We start from the raw sequence: 14,414 nt of genomic DNA, 5'->3' as shown, positions 1-14,414 counted from the left end.
CCTCTCAATGGCCAGCTGTCTCCTGGATCAGACACCAGGAGAGGCAGCTGTGATTCGTGCAGCTGTGGCCACACTACTAATTTCCTCACATCCGCAGGGGCGGCCCCAGCACGTGGCCCATTTTTCATCCAGGCACTTTGCTGGCACTTGGTGAACGCTGGTCTCTCCCTGGGCTCTGTCCCGGGACCCACAGCAAACTCTCATCCTTCTTCCCATTGGCACTTCTTCAGCTCCCAAGTCCTCTCTGTGTTTTCTCCAGGTAAATCCCTGGGTTTTCCATCCAGGCTTCACTGGATGTGGTTTCCAAACCCTCCTTCCTTGTAGTTTCTCTCCCCTGAATATGCTCCAGCTGCCCAGGGCCCATTTCAAGGATTTCTTGAACACTTTTGCTGATGAACTTGACTTCTACCTTCAAAGCGATTTTAAATGGAGGAGGTAGACTGTGAGCCTTTGTCTAGCCCATCAGATTAAATTTTATTTTTTCAAATAGCGAAGAGACATGAAAATGTAGTGGGAATTCCACAAAGGCCCCTGCAAATGACTGACATACATTTGGGCAGATGAAGTCTTTGTGCGGTGCCAGGGGGCTGATGCGTTAATAGATATAATTTGTAGGCTCCCAAGGAGAGGTTAAAGAGGAGAGCACAGGTTCCTTTGAGTCGACTTGGTGCTCCCGTGTCATCTGTCCCCAGACTTAATCAAGTTATCATATCAACCCAGTGTTTCCTGGACCCCAGCTCTCTGTCTGAATGAGGAAAAAATTTGCAGACAAATTTCTAGCAGCAGGAAGTTGGTGCTCTCCTGCGAGGCTGGATAAAAACTACGTGTAACCTCTCAAGGCCTCCCTCCCGCTCCTGCTGGGAGTTCAGTTCAAGTGGTTCCCTTATTTGATTACGCCTCTCAGGCCTTCTCTGGTGTAGGTATCCAATTCACTGCCATGCCCACCGGCTTCCCACAAGGCAGCAAACATTAGAGTCACTCTTTTGTGAAATTATGGGGAGGCTGAGTGGGCCAAGCACTTGTGTGTGTGTGCGCGCATGTGTGTGCATGTACGCCTGTGTGTGAGGAGACACACAGATGTGTATAAAGAGAGGAATGCCGTCTGTCAGCAAATGTGGCATTGATTTATAATCACTTCCTTTAGTCACAGAATAACTGAGTGGCATCTTTAAATTCTCACGATTAAAAAAAAAAAGAGACAGTGAAAAGAAATCCTAAGTGCTAAATATCTATGTATTATGTATTATTATTCTTAAGAGCTTGCAAAAGCCTTATAACATGTATGACTTATAATTAATCGACCTAATTCTTCGAATACAGGTTTCTTCCTTCCATGACTATATAATTCAAGTTATACTGCTAAATATTTTATAATGAGAGTACAAACTATGATGGCCTTTGTAACTGTTTTCATGGGAGCATTTATTATTGGGCTGATGTTGATGGGTTAGTAGATTTGTGCATATTCGTCTCTCTTATTCATTACTTTATGAGTGGACAAGAAGCGTGGGAATGCGTGCTGCGAACATGTGGCCACTCTAGATTTTTCTCAAAAATATAAAAAGCATACATTTATTTCCCAGCACAATCACAAAGAAAGAAAGAAAGAAAGAAAAGGTAAAAAAAACCTTTGCAAGGCAATGTTTTGTATTCATTTTCAGGCAATGTCAACGTAATCGAGGAAAATAATAGCAACGTGTGTTTTTCATCTGCAGGTGCGGAAGGCCTACTTAACACCTGAGAGTCCAGAACAGGAGAGGCGCTTTCAGATCAGCCCGGGTCTTCTGCAGTGGACAGGAGCTAGTCGTGCTGCAAAGAATGAAACTGGACTTGTCCAGGCGAGTTTCGGACCGTGCTGGGCTGGTAAGAAACGGAGTTACCATTCATCTATTCATTCCCAGAAAAAAAGGGAAATACACCCTCGCGAACTCAAGATGCCCATTGATTTCTCCCCTTTAGCTGGCAAGACACTCGAGCCCCAGTGTCTTCGGGCTCGTGAGCGTTTTTATTGAGAGAAGAGCGTCCCTCCCAGGTTCCCACAGGGGCTTGGAAGGCAGGGGTGCCGGGAGGGGCGGCGGGGGCCGGGGCAGGAAGCGGGGCGGCTTTTATTTTGCGCCATAAAGGGCTGCACAATGTCTGCTGGAATTTCAACAGTTAAAGAGACCCCTCTGCACAAAGGGGCTCCCCGGCTGTAATCGGGAAATAAATTTGATTTTCTGAGTTCTTTGGCAGCTGGTGACAAAGGGCCAGGTAGCGCCGCGGCGGGGGTGACCCTTGCAGAAGGCGGCGCGCGGCGGGGCGTGCGGGCCGGGGGACAAAGGCGGCCGCGCTCGCCGCGCCACAAAGGCAGGCCCGGGCCAGGGGGCTCCGCGCCGCCGCTCGTCTGCGCCCGGGGCCGGGGCGGCCGCTGTGGGCGGCGTGGGGCAGAGTCTCCCGCTTTCCCGGCCCGGCCGTCGGCTCCAGCGCCGCCCCCGCGGCCGCCCTCGCTGCTGCCCTCGCTGCTCAGGGACCGAGGCCAGGAGACCGCCCGACACTTGGCCCCTGTGCAAACCTGGGACTCCAGGGGCCTCCTGCTGGGCTTTCAGAGCTGAAATCACTTCCTCAAGAAATGCCAGTGAACCCTTGCCCAGTTCCGCCTCTTGCTGGTCACCAGGGATGCCCCTGTCTGTGAAGTTTACCCACATCCCCCCGGCTCAATGCACCGAGTGTGCCCCCTTGCCTTTGTTTATCAGGTGACATTTGTCATTTAATACGTCTTACATGCCTGTCCTTTAAGTTCTTCTTCTGCAGAGGTGGATGGTCCTTTAACGACAAAGCAGGTGTTGGGGGGACGGGATCCCCCGGGGGAAATGCCACTACCTGCCAGGTCTCTAAGGGCGGTAATTCATCATTCCAAAGCACTAAGCGCTGCGCTCCTCACTCCCCAGCCCTGCTCTCATCTCCTGGGTGTCTTCACCTCCTCTGGCTCCTAAGTGGGCCGCTGCACCAGCACCCATCAAACTCTCCTGTAACGGGAAGTGACAGCTCACCAGTAGCCTGGAAGGCCCCTGTGGGCAGAAGCATGGACTTACTCTTCCTCATGGCCATGCGGCTGAACCAGATTTCCTTGGCACCTCTCTGGAACTTTCGACAGCCACCACCTCAGACACTAGCCAGACTTTAGGTCCTTTCCTTTCATGTCTAAAATGAGACAGTTCACCATGTTGATTTTATTTGACATGATTTACATGTCAGGATCCCAGAAAAGCAGACTTGGAAAACAACAAAATGTTCACATGCAGCTCACTGAGGCCCTTACACTTGGTCTGGGCACCTCTGTATGTAAAAAGAAGTCCAATATCTTTGCTGGTTATAGGTGGCCATATGTTTCAGCACAGAAATGGGGCTCCCCTTGCTAGACTAATTTTTCCTCAGGCTTCATTCATTCATGTTCTTCTGCTTGATCCTGACTATCAGGACCAACAGTACCAAATAACACCAAAGCCTCTTGCCTCCTGTCCACAGAATGTCTCAGAGGCCTCCGCTTCCCTGCTGGAGCCATTTCATTTCAGGTTGATCCTTAATTAAATTCAGCGAGATGCAGGACCTGTGTGTGTGAACGACAACCTGTGAGTGTGGACCTATGTGTGTGTGTGAACGTGGACCTGTGTGTGTGAGTGTGGACATGTGTGTGTGAGTGTGGATCTGTGTGAGTGTGGATCCATGTGTGTGAGTGTGGACCTGTGTGTGTGACTGTGGATTTGTGTGTGTGAACATGGACCTGTGTGTGAGAGTGTGGACCTGTGTGTGTGAGTGTGGATCTGTGTGTGTGTGAGTGTGGACCTGTGTGTGAGTGTGGACCTGTGTGTGTGTGTGAGTGTGGATCTGTGTGTGTGAATGTGGACCTGTTCGTGTGAGTGTGGCTCTGTGTGTGTGTGAGTGTAGATCTGTGTGAGTGTGGATCCATGTGTGTGAGTGTGGACCTGTGTGTGTGACTGTGGATTTGTGTGTGTGAACATGGACCTGTGTGTGAGAGTGTGGACCTGTGTGTGTGAGTGTGGATCTGTGTGTGTGTGAGTGTGGACCTGTGTGTGAACGTGGACCTGTGTGTGAGTGTGGATCTGTGTGTGTGTGGATCTGTGTGTGTGAGAGTGGACCTGTGTGTGTGAGTGTGGATCTGTGTGTGTGTCAGTGTGGATCTGTGTGTGTGTGAGTGTGGATCTGTGTGTGTGTGAACGTGGACCTGTGTGTGTGAGTGTGGATCTGTGTGTGTGTGAGTGTGGATCTGTTGTGAGTGTGGACCTGTGTGTGAGTGTGGACCTGTGTGTGTGTGTGAGTGTGGATCTGTGTGTGTGAATGTGGACCTGTTCGTGTGAGTGTGGCTCTGTGTGTGTGTGAGTGTGGATCTGTGTGTGTGTGAGTGTGGATCTGTGTGTGTGTGAACGTGGACCTGTGTGTGTGAGTGTGGATCTGTGTGTGTGTGTGAGTGTGGATCTGTGTGTGTGTGAACGTGGACCTGTGTGTGTGAGTGTGGATCTGTGTGTGTGTGAGTGGGGATCTGTGTGTGTGTGAGAGTGGACCTGTGTCTGAGCGTGGGCCAGTGTCTGTGAGTGTGGACTGTGTGTGAGTGTGGACTGTGTGTGTGAACATGGACCTGTGTGTGTGAATGTGGCTCTGTGTGTGTGAACGTGGACCTCTGTGTGTGTGTGGGCCTGTGCATGTGAGTGTGGATCTGTGTGTGTGAGAGTGGACCTCTGTGTATGTGTGGATCTGTGTGTGTGAGCGTGGACCTGTGTGTGTGAGAGTGGACCTGTGTGTGTGAGTGTGGACCTGTGTGTGTGAGTGTGGATCTGTGTGTGTGAATGTGGACCTGTGTGTGTGAACGTGGACCTGTGTGTGAGTGTGACCTGTGTGTGTGAGTGTGGACCTGTGTGTGAGTGTGGATCTGTGTGTGTGAATGTGGACCTGTTCGTGTGAGTGTGGCTCTGTGTGTGTGAATGTGGACCTGTGTGTGTGAACGTGGAGCTGTGTGTGTGAATGTGGTGTTTACGATCAGCAGGAAGAAGCCTGGAAATGAGTCCTGATTAAATGAGAATTTAAATACAGAACAAGTACCCTAGGAGTTCTAGAAAGATGAATAATTCTCAACCCAGCACAGTAACAGTTTACAATGTGTTTGTGTATGTCATAATGGAGTGGGTTTTGTTACATGTGTAATGCTGGTATCATAAGAAGAGTATTGTCATGCTTACAGGATGTCAAGTACAGAAGGTTCTAACTGTTTTGTTGGGTCACTTATCTATTGCTGCATAACAAATTACCACACACTTAGTACTTTTAAACAGTCCATTTATTATTTCCCAGTTCCTGTGGGTCGGGAGTTCAGGCACAGTTTAACTGATTCCTCTGTTTTAGGTTCTCTTACAATGCTGTATCCAGGAGTCAGTCAGGGCTGGGGGTCTCATCTGCAGCTTGACTGGGGAAGGCTCTGCTTCCAAACTCATGTGGTTGTTGACAGAATTCAGTTCCTTGAGGGTTGTTGGCCTGAGGGCCTCAGCTCCTTGTGGGCCCTCAGTCAGAGGCCACCCTCAGTTCCTCTCCAGGACCTCTTTCTATGGCAGCTTACTCCATCGAAACCAGCAAGGGAGACAGTTGACAGCAATAGTCAGCTGGTAAGATGGGCATTCAAGTCTGCTGGAATATATTAAGATAATGACACGGACTTTGCCACCATTGCCATATTCTGTTGGTTAGAAACAAGTCACAGGTGCTGCCCACACTAGAGGGAAGGGATCCCACAAGGGTAGAAACACCAGGGAGCATGGACCGTGGAGCCTCCTGGGAGTCTGTCTCCCCTATTCACTTCACCCACAAGTAAACTGAGCCCCCAAATTCAGGTGTGCCCTGGCCACAATCGCAGAGAGTTAGTTTAGTGGCTAGACTCAAATCTAGGACAATTATTCTAAGTCTTGTGCTCTTTCCTCTGTAACATGCCTCCATAATACAAGTTTCAAATAGGGGAAGCCTTTGGTTCTGAAAAGCAGCCCACAGTCTCTACCCAGCAGTCTTCGCTGCTCAGGTTAACTGCCACCCCAACCACGAAGTCACTGTGGTCCTTCACTGAGGACCTCAAGGAACCTCTGCACCCTGGGCCCCATAAAATATTCCTAAACCAAAATGGTGGAAAAGATCCCTTTCCCAGATCAATTAAATCAGAACATTTTAAGCACCTGAGGGTTTGCTTAGTCTCTCACTCCCACAAGTGAGAAACCCGAGGTCTAGAAGTGAGAAATGTTTTATTCCAGCTCATCATGACGACAAAGCCTTATTCTCTTTCTTTTCTATACATTTCAAGCAATCACAGAGAATGGATTGGCTTGCATAGGCAAGCACAGGAAGGGCTGACCAATGGGACACCTGGAGCCAGGACTCAGAGGCCCTCAGGGTCACCCCTGCCCCATCTCTCCCTGCAGGCTGCAGTTTTCAGTCTCCAGCTGACTGAGACTCCAGGGTCTGAGACCAAAAGGAAAACAATCAAATAAGCAACAGTTCTGATCCCAACAGGCCAAGCTGCCTCTTTCAGGAAAACTCTGCTCACGTCATGAATTCTGGACATGCAATGGCTGTTAAAATAGTTCATTCCCAAGAGACCACCCTTCACTGATAGAGACAGCTTTGTGTAATACGACTGTAGCTTCGTCTCTGCAATTTAGGTAAGATTACAATTCCCACCTCAAGAGGTGGAAGTGAAGTCTAATTTTCCACCAGGAGTGTGTGTGCATGTGGATGTGTGTGTTTTTCTTTTTCTCTGGGTCCAAGTCTTTATCTTCCTAAATCCCTTGCACCTCCTCCCTGCCTGTCTGCACTGGAGATACAAACTGGCATTTTCCGGCCTCAGGCCACTGCATTTTCCAAACATTCTCCCAGTGAAGTTATGAACAAAATTTCCTCCTCCATTTGGGCTCTTCTAAAAGAGACCTCTGGCTGCATTCACCGTCCACTGTCCTCAGAGAATAACTGCAGGAACAAATGAAACCAGATATAATGAGTTCTGTGCCTGTTCATCTTCAGTTTCAATGAACTTATCTCTTTGCTAGCTTTGAAGAGCTGAAATCACTCCATGTGCTGGGGGTAGTTGAGAGAATATGAAGAATTTGATCCTTGGATGGGCTAAATAGTTGTGATCCTGGGCTACTTTTGAGTTGTTCCTCCTTGGCTGAAATGGACTTTCTGAAGGCACTTGTTTTCAAGAGAAATCAGAAATACGCTTCAGAAAAATAACCATCAAATCATTTTGGAAGAAATAAGATAAAAACATTTATTTTAGCAACAAGATAATGTCTTCTGAGATTCATAACTAATTTGGTGGAAGTGTTTCTATTTTAAATAAAATCCACATCAGTATTAGAAGAATGTGGATTGATTTTCAGTGCCATTTAGGGCCACCAACCTCAGCATTTGCTGAATGTGGACTCAAAGACTCTGTCTCTTTGCACATGCTGCTTCCTGTTCTGGGCGAAGCTTCTACCTCCTCTTTCTGACAAACTTCTTCCTACTCACCTGGCGGGGTCCAGCTGCACACCCCCTCTTCCCTGAGGCCTGCTGGAGCTCCCACTTCCCCAGCTTCTCCTCAGTGTGCATAGGGGCGGGCACTCTCCTCTTTGGACGCTCGCAGCCTCTTTTCATAGTTCTATCTAGGGCTTTGCTATATTTGCCCAGGGAGGCTGTGATCAACATGGGAACAGGGGTTTGGTTTTGTTCATTTTCATTTTTGCAGGACTTGGAGGACTCACACAGCTCATAATGGCACAGGCTTGATGGATGGATGAATTGGGAAATCATTTTGAGGAAAATCTCTTTGATTGGTATATTTGATTCCTAGTTAACAAACTACCTACTAGCATTCCTGTGTATTTGGCTCCCAGATATCTAACAGCATTGAAACAAAATGGAACTGCTTTGTGCAAAAATGTGCTTTACAGAAGATAAAGACTGCCAGGTAGAAATGGAGCATATGAGTCACTGCACTCTTGGCAATCGAAAGGAAATTATGTCCCTTATACTGCACATTGCTAATCCTGTCTTACATCTACTGAGCGTTCACAGTGCGTCCAGATAACCTACTAAGGGCTTTATGAAGACTATCACAATGTCCTTGGGAGGTAGGTCCTGTGGTGCTCATTTTACAGATGAGAAAAACTAGGCGCAGAGATGAGTTAAGTTACCCTAGATCACCTGGCTAGTGACAGAGGCAAGTGTCCAAGCCTGAGTCTCCCCACTCCAGAATGCAGGTCATAACCTCTAAAGGAACACAGAAACTTTGTGCAAGGTATACATTGGCTGAAATGCAATTTAACGTTTATTGAGTGTCTATGGCACCCTGGTTCCTGTCCTGGCACTGTGAATACACAAATGAAAGAATCAGGTCTCTGCCCTTGAAATTTTCTAAGAAGGGGTGGGGGCGAGAGCTCAGGCAAGCACACAGTTTATTAGAATGCAGGAGGAAATGAAAGTGTCATTAAGAGGCATGATGTGCTACACAGGTTCCTGGAGGGAGCATGTACCATCAGGTGGCATGGATTAGGAAAGGCTTCCTGGAGGAGGTGGCATGTTAGGTGAGCCTTGAAGGACGAGACATCCGTGGGAGAGATCCAGAAAGAGGCTATGGAGGAGGGAATCTGCAAGATGAGGTGGGAGCAGTGGGAAAGGAGGATGAGAGGGTAGGTGGGGCCAGCACAGGGAGGCCAAGGGGTCTGCTGGGAGGTTGTGGCCAATCTGGTGAGAAAGCCAGGGGCTATTTTAAATTAGCAAGGAGACCTGCTGTCCAGAAGGATGAAGCACTGTAGTGGGTCCGAAGTTCCAACGACTAGTCTAACGCCTGTGCGAGACTAGTTCCAATGTGTTCCTCCATTCCAAAGTCTTCATCTTCACGGTTGCTTTGTAACAGTGCTCTACTCCTCCAGCTCCTGCATCCTCTCCCCTCCCTGCGGTACCTTTACATTTTGATTTGAGAGTTCTATGGGAGTTTCTTCTTACCCTTCGTGTATTTTAAGGTGGTTAGTAACTTGTTTCTCAGTCACCCTCCTGATGGCCTCTCACCTGGTTTTGGGTGCTCCCTGTCCCAGTTCCGTGATCATCCTCTGGGCTCTCTTAGCTGCTCCTCTATATCCCCAGCAGCACTCAGCCATGGGGCCCTGATTCTTTAAAAGTACACAAATGGTCCTTTTGGCCTCTCTTAGCCTAGACAAACATGATTAAAACCCCGTTGTCTATAAGGCCAACAGAAACTCACTCATGAGAATCCACTTAATGGCTTTATAATGAAGCACTGCCCCAGTGTTCAACCTGAAATGTTCAAGGGAAAGGGCCAGAGTCTACCATTTCCGTGACACATTACCCTCCGCCTCTGCCTAAATGCACCCATGTCACCTTCCAGCAAGACCCAGGGAGGCAACCCATTCTTCCAGTAAGAGCCTTAGCCTGAGTCACTAATGGGGGTTAAGTCCAAACCTCCTGGAGAAGCTGAGGCCACAAGCCGGAGCTTGGTATATCCACTTCTCTCTGCCCAGTGGCTTCTGCTCACTCATGCCTTCCACTCCCTGTGGCTTAAGGAGATTGAACAGAAATCCAAAACATTCTTTGAAGGGGGTATGTTAATCACTCATCTTTGAATCCACTTAGCATGCCCTGCACACAGGCATTATTCAGTACATGTTTATTGACATGCTTCCTTTCAGCTCACTAGACTTCATGGACTTGAAATCCATTCCCTAGCACTCCCCTGGTGATCTAGGCCCACAAGAGCAGTCCCAGGCATCCTACTCCTGTCACCCGGCTTTGTAGGTCTTGTTCCCCAGCACTGTCACCACGTGCTTAGCTCCTTTCCAAATCATCTTCTACTTGTCATGTCCCTCTAAAGCTATCAGCCAACAACTTGACTCCCCCAATGGAAGCAATGGATGTGAAAATGCTTCTTAGACCCCAAGGTGTTGTGAGAATGTAGAGAAACAACAAGAATCATGATGACATTTTCTATAAAGGACTGTGATAGTTGAGACTAGTGATAGGAATGCTGAAATAAGGAACAACTTAAAAATATCCAGGCAAGGCACTGAAAGTCAATTGATGATGGTAATCTTCAAGGAATAATCACCTTTTCAAATAAATGTTGATGAGGTATATCTTGTAGATTTTTAGTTGGAAAACAAACTAGATTTCTTTCACTGGTATATTTATGGTTTCTATTTTACCTACCTCCAGAAACAATTTGAGAGACATACAACTTATCAGCCAGGAAAAGAGAGAGAATTCATTACGCGTTAGTCCCAGCTTTAAAACTGTGTGGTTCTTCCCTTCTCTGCTTTCTATTTATAAAATGAGGGGGTTAGAACAGATAATCTGTAAAGTCTCTTCTGGCCCTGATAGTCTATGGATTATTGAGAAAACCCAACCATTCTCTTTCTTGATTTCCTCCAGGAGTGAGTTTACTTTCCACGTGTCTTTTCCTGGCACACATCTCACTATTTGCCATTCTTTCAGTGTAGTTTTTCCTGAGTCAACCATGAACCCTCGCAGGTCAGGACCGTGTCTGGTTTGGCTTCCTGCCATCTTAACCCAGTGCCTGACTCATAGCAGATGCTCAATAAATACTGTCAAATAAATACATTAGAGACACTGAAGGCAGGTGATTAAGAGGATGGGCCAGATAATGAAACGGAACCTTGCATACTTAGAAAGGACTTTATTGAGAGGAAAAGATTTTAAACAATCAGTGGGAAAACGTTCTTCAGGAATTCTTCCCCATGTCATGTGAGGTAGGTAAATAAAGGAAGCCTAAAATATGAAGCATATCTGTGCTGAACTTGGTATTTTAAGCTAGTATTAGTTTTCTGACTTCTTTTTAGATTTAACTGGTGTTTGTCTGGCCATCCTTGATCTCTGGCAACATTTTCACATCATAAGCAACTTCACAGGTTGATAGAGACTAGGCTGCCATGTACCCCTAGCCACGTGTTCAAGGTGCCTGGGAAGTTGGGACTGGGTAGTTCATCACTCCATCTGAGCTAAGGTGAAGTCGAGACATTATTTCTTTTTTTATTTTTTTGAGACGGAGTCTCACTCTCTCACCCAGGCTGGAGTGCAGTGGCGCCATCTCGGCTCGTGGCAACCTCTGCGCCCTGGGTTCAAGCGATTCTCCTGCCTCAACCTCCTGAGTAGCTGGGATTACAGGCACCTGCCACCACGCCTGGCTAATTTTTGTATTTTTAGTAGAGACGGGGTTTCACCATCTTGGCCAGGCTGGTCTTGAAATTTTGACCTCGTGATCCACCCGCCTATGGCTCCCAAAGTGCTGGGATTTCAGGTGTGAGCCACTGCGTCCGGCCAAGACATCATTTCTTAAGTGGAAAACTCAGCCATTCATCGAGATGTTCTGTCTTTGAGGAGTTAAATCCTGACCTTTGTTTCATATGTACGTATATATATCTCAAGGCCCTTATTATGAGGTTTATTGACTTCAAGGGATCCAAGAACATCCCGAAAGTGGATACAAAGTGTTGAGGCTGTGCCAAGACTGCAAAGACTCAGATTTCCTTCCCGTAGGGATGACTGGCATGGTCTTAGTTTGGTCACTGCTTTCTGTAGGGTAGCTTTACACTATCTTTGAATTTCTTTTCCCTTTTGAAAAATTAATTTCATACATAGGGTCATCCAAGCAGGTAACATGATTGAAGGATGCTACAGTTTTGGTAACAGGATGACATCACATGCATCAGACTCTGAAGGTCTCATCTTTTTTGGCCCTGGAAAGGGTCCCAGGCAGCACAGATGCCAAGGTCTATTGGCTGCTGGAGTCCTAGCCAAGGAGGCTCAACTCCTGGACACATGGCCAGAACGTACTCTGTAAACCCAAGTCAAGAGTCTGGAAAATGGCTGGACAAGTGCTATGCCTTGCTTGGCTGAGCAGATAGAACGAGGAGGAAAACTAAAGATGAGGACTGAAGTCATTCAAAAAGTAAAATTCAGAGGTAGGTACATAGAAGAGGGGAAATATTTGTATTGGTATGAAATTGAAGAAATATAGAATTGAGTATTTAGGGGCCTGTGCACATGTGTGCAGTCCTCTTGTTAGGTAAATAGGGAAGCAGAGGCTGAGAGAAAGGCTGGGACTACCCAAGGTCATGGAGCTAGTTAGAGACACACCTGGAATTAGAACCCAGGCCTCCTGACTCCAGTGCTGCTGTTGCTGACAGGACACCATCAAGTCAACCAAAACTGATTTCACTAAGATCATCTATGTTTAGTAGAGCCAGGGGGTCAGAGAAGAAAACAGTTTAATTAGTTATGATCCACCAATTCCACTGGCCCACTGGTTCCGCTCGGCTGTCCTCCCAAGCTCTCCTTGAAGCTTTTTGCGTCTTGCAAGAGGAAGAATTGGGAATCTCCACTTCGTGTCACAGAGGAAGCTGTAAAGGCCCCAGCCTGAGCACTCACCAGGGCAGCCTCTTGGAGAATAGGTATCATCCAAATCTGTTGTTTCTTTTGAAGGCCCTTTTTCAGTCTTTAAACATATAACAATTCAAACATTTCTTTGGTAGCATAGGTGCCTTTATTTGACTGGGTGGCAGACAGAATTTTTGAAGAATTAACTGATACATTCTCATTCTCCCTTGCCCCCCACCTCTGTCCTGAACAGACACACATCCAGGATTTCCTTCTATCTTAAGGCACTTTCTCTCTAGTGTAAACAACTGGGGCCTAATCCCATCAGTGGCTGCTTCCTGGAAGGGTGTGGCAGCTAAATGCTGAGAGCCAAGATCCCCTCTATTTCTGCCACAATGTCCCCAGGAGGAGCAAATGGACAAAACTGGAAGAGTGGCTGGTGTCAGCTTATGAAAGCTTTAAATGTCAACGAAAGAGGTTTTTCTTGGTGCTGTAGACCATGAAATGGGCAGAAAAGTCTTTAAAGGGGGAAATAGCATGATGAGATTTTGTGTTTAGAAAAGATTGTGGTTGAACTGTGGAGAACGGGGGGCAGCAGAGAGAGTTTAGCAGTAGGCAGACCAATTACCGGGCTGTGGCAAATGTCGGAGGGTAAGGTGCTGAGGTCTTGACCTTGGGGGGCTCCAGAGAGGACTTAAAAAGGAGACGGGTCTAGTAGAAAAAGAAAAAATACAAGGGAGACTCTAAAGGATCTGGCTATGATCAATGTGGAGAGAGGAAGGAGGCCATGAGGTTGCGAAGGAGGAAGTGGGTGAGGGGAAGTCCAAGAAGGTGAGATGTCTGGGGGGAGCATGGGGGCAGCGGAGGAGAGGGTTTGGAGAGTTTCATTCTGGGTGCATTGAGTTAAGGAGCTTGTGGGCCCTGCGAGTGGACACACCTTCCAGGGAGTTGGAGGCACAGGTTTGGAGTCAGGGAGCGATTGCAAATGCACATGCAAACTTGCAGGCCAGACAGTGAGAGAAGCCAGCAGCAGGAGACTCCTCATTCAGACCTCAATGAATGTCCCTCATTCTAACCATAGTCTCTGTGTCCTGTACACTGCATTCATTTTTCTAACGTGCTGCTCAGGCCTGAATACCCTGCAAGCAACCTTCAGTGCTCAGCGTTCTGTGGCTTCTTCCTTTTTTTTTTTTTGAGACAGTCTTGCTCTGTCACCCAGGCTGGAGTGCAGTGGCGCAATCTCGGTTCACTGCAACCTCTGCCTCCCGAGTTCAAATGATTCTCCGGCCTGCCTTCTAAGTAGCTGGGACTACAGGCGCCCACCACCACGCCCAGCTAATTTTTTGTATTTTTAGTAGAGACGGGGTTGCACCATGTTAGCCAGGATGGTCTCCATCTCCTGAACTCGTGATCCGCCCTCCTCTGCTTCCCAAAGTGCGGGATTACAGGAATGAGTCACTGCACCCAGCCTCTGTGACTTCTTAAATGCATAAAGAAAGCTCTCTGTCTAGGTCCTTCATGACCTGACTTCTTCTAGAATTATTTTCCTCTACATGCAAATACTCCTGTACACCTTACAAGTGAAGCTACTTCTTTTCTTGAATATGCTTTAATTTTCCTGTTCATTATCTTCTGTCTGTTCAGAATGCTTCTTTCATCTCTTTCTGTTGAAAGCCTATTGATTTTTCAGAGCATCAGATGAAATCTTTCTCGGACACTCCATAAGTGATCTTTTGTGTTCTTACACCTCTTTGTTTGAGTGGAGATAGATGATACTTTTCCTCTGGGACACCCTTCCACCCACCCCACCACATGCCTTGTGATCTTCTCCGACCCCCAAAACTGCTAGGGCCAAATTCCACACAGTATACCTCGAGGAAGGCACACCTGTGCAGAATGCAGAGAACAAACACACCGGGTCTTGGCTTTTGAGTTGCAGAAGTCAAGGATGTGGACTTACAAGAACCTGGACTTCTGAGTTTACATTTTATACA

General features: G+C 47.4%; 1 long non-coding RNA gene across 1 annotated transcript; it reads left to right on the top strand.

Moving 5' to 3' along the window:
- Positions 1 to 1,605: 1,605 nt before the first annotated feature.
- Positions 1,606 to 3,585, top strand: LOC117084405. The gene is made up of 2 exons (XR_004437438.1): positions 1,606 to 1,863; positions 2,928 to 3,585. It is a non-coding gene; the product is annotated as an uncharacterized LOC117084405 (long non-coding RNA).
- Positions 3,586 to 14,414: the final 10,829 nt, after the last annotated feature.

This window comes from Trachypithecus francoisi, unplaced genomic scaffold (assembly GCF_009764315.1).
Source record: "Trachypithecus francoisi isolate TF-2019V2 unplaced genomic scaffold, Tfra_2.0 Lachesis_group0, whole genome shotgun sequence".
Taxonomy (NCBI): Eukaryota; Metazoa; Chordata; class Mammalia; order Primates; family Cercopithecidae; genus Trachypithecus; species Trachypithecus francoisi.
Note: the sequence above shows the minus strand (reverse complement) of the source record. Positions and strands in the feature narration are given on the sequence as shown.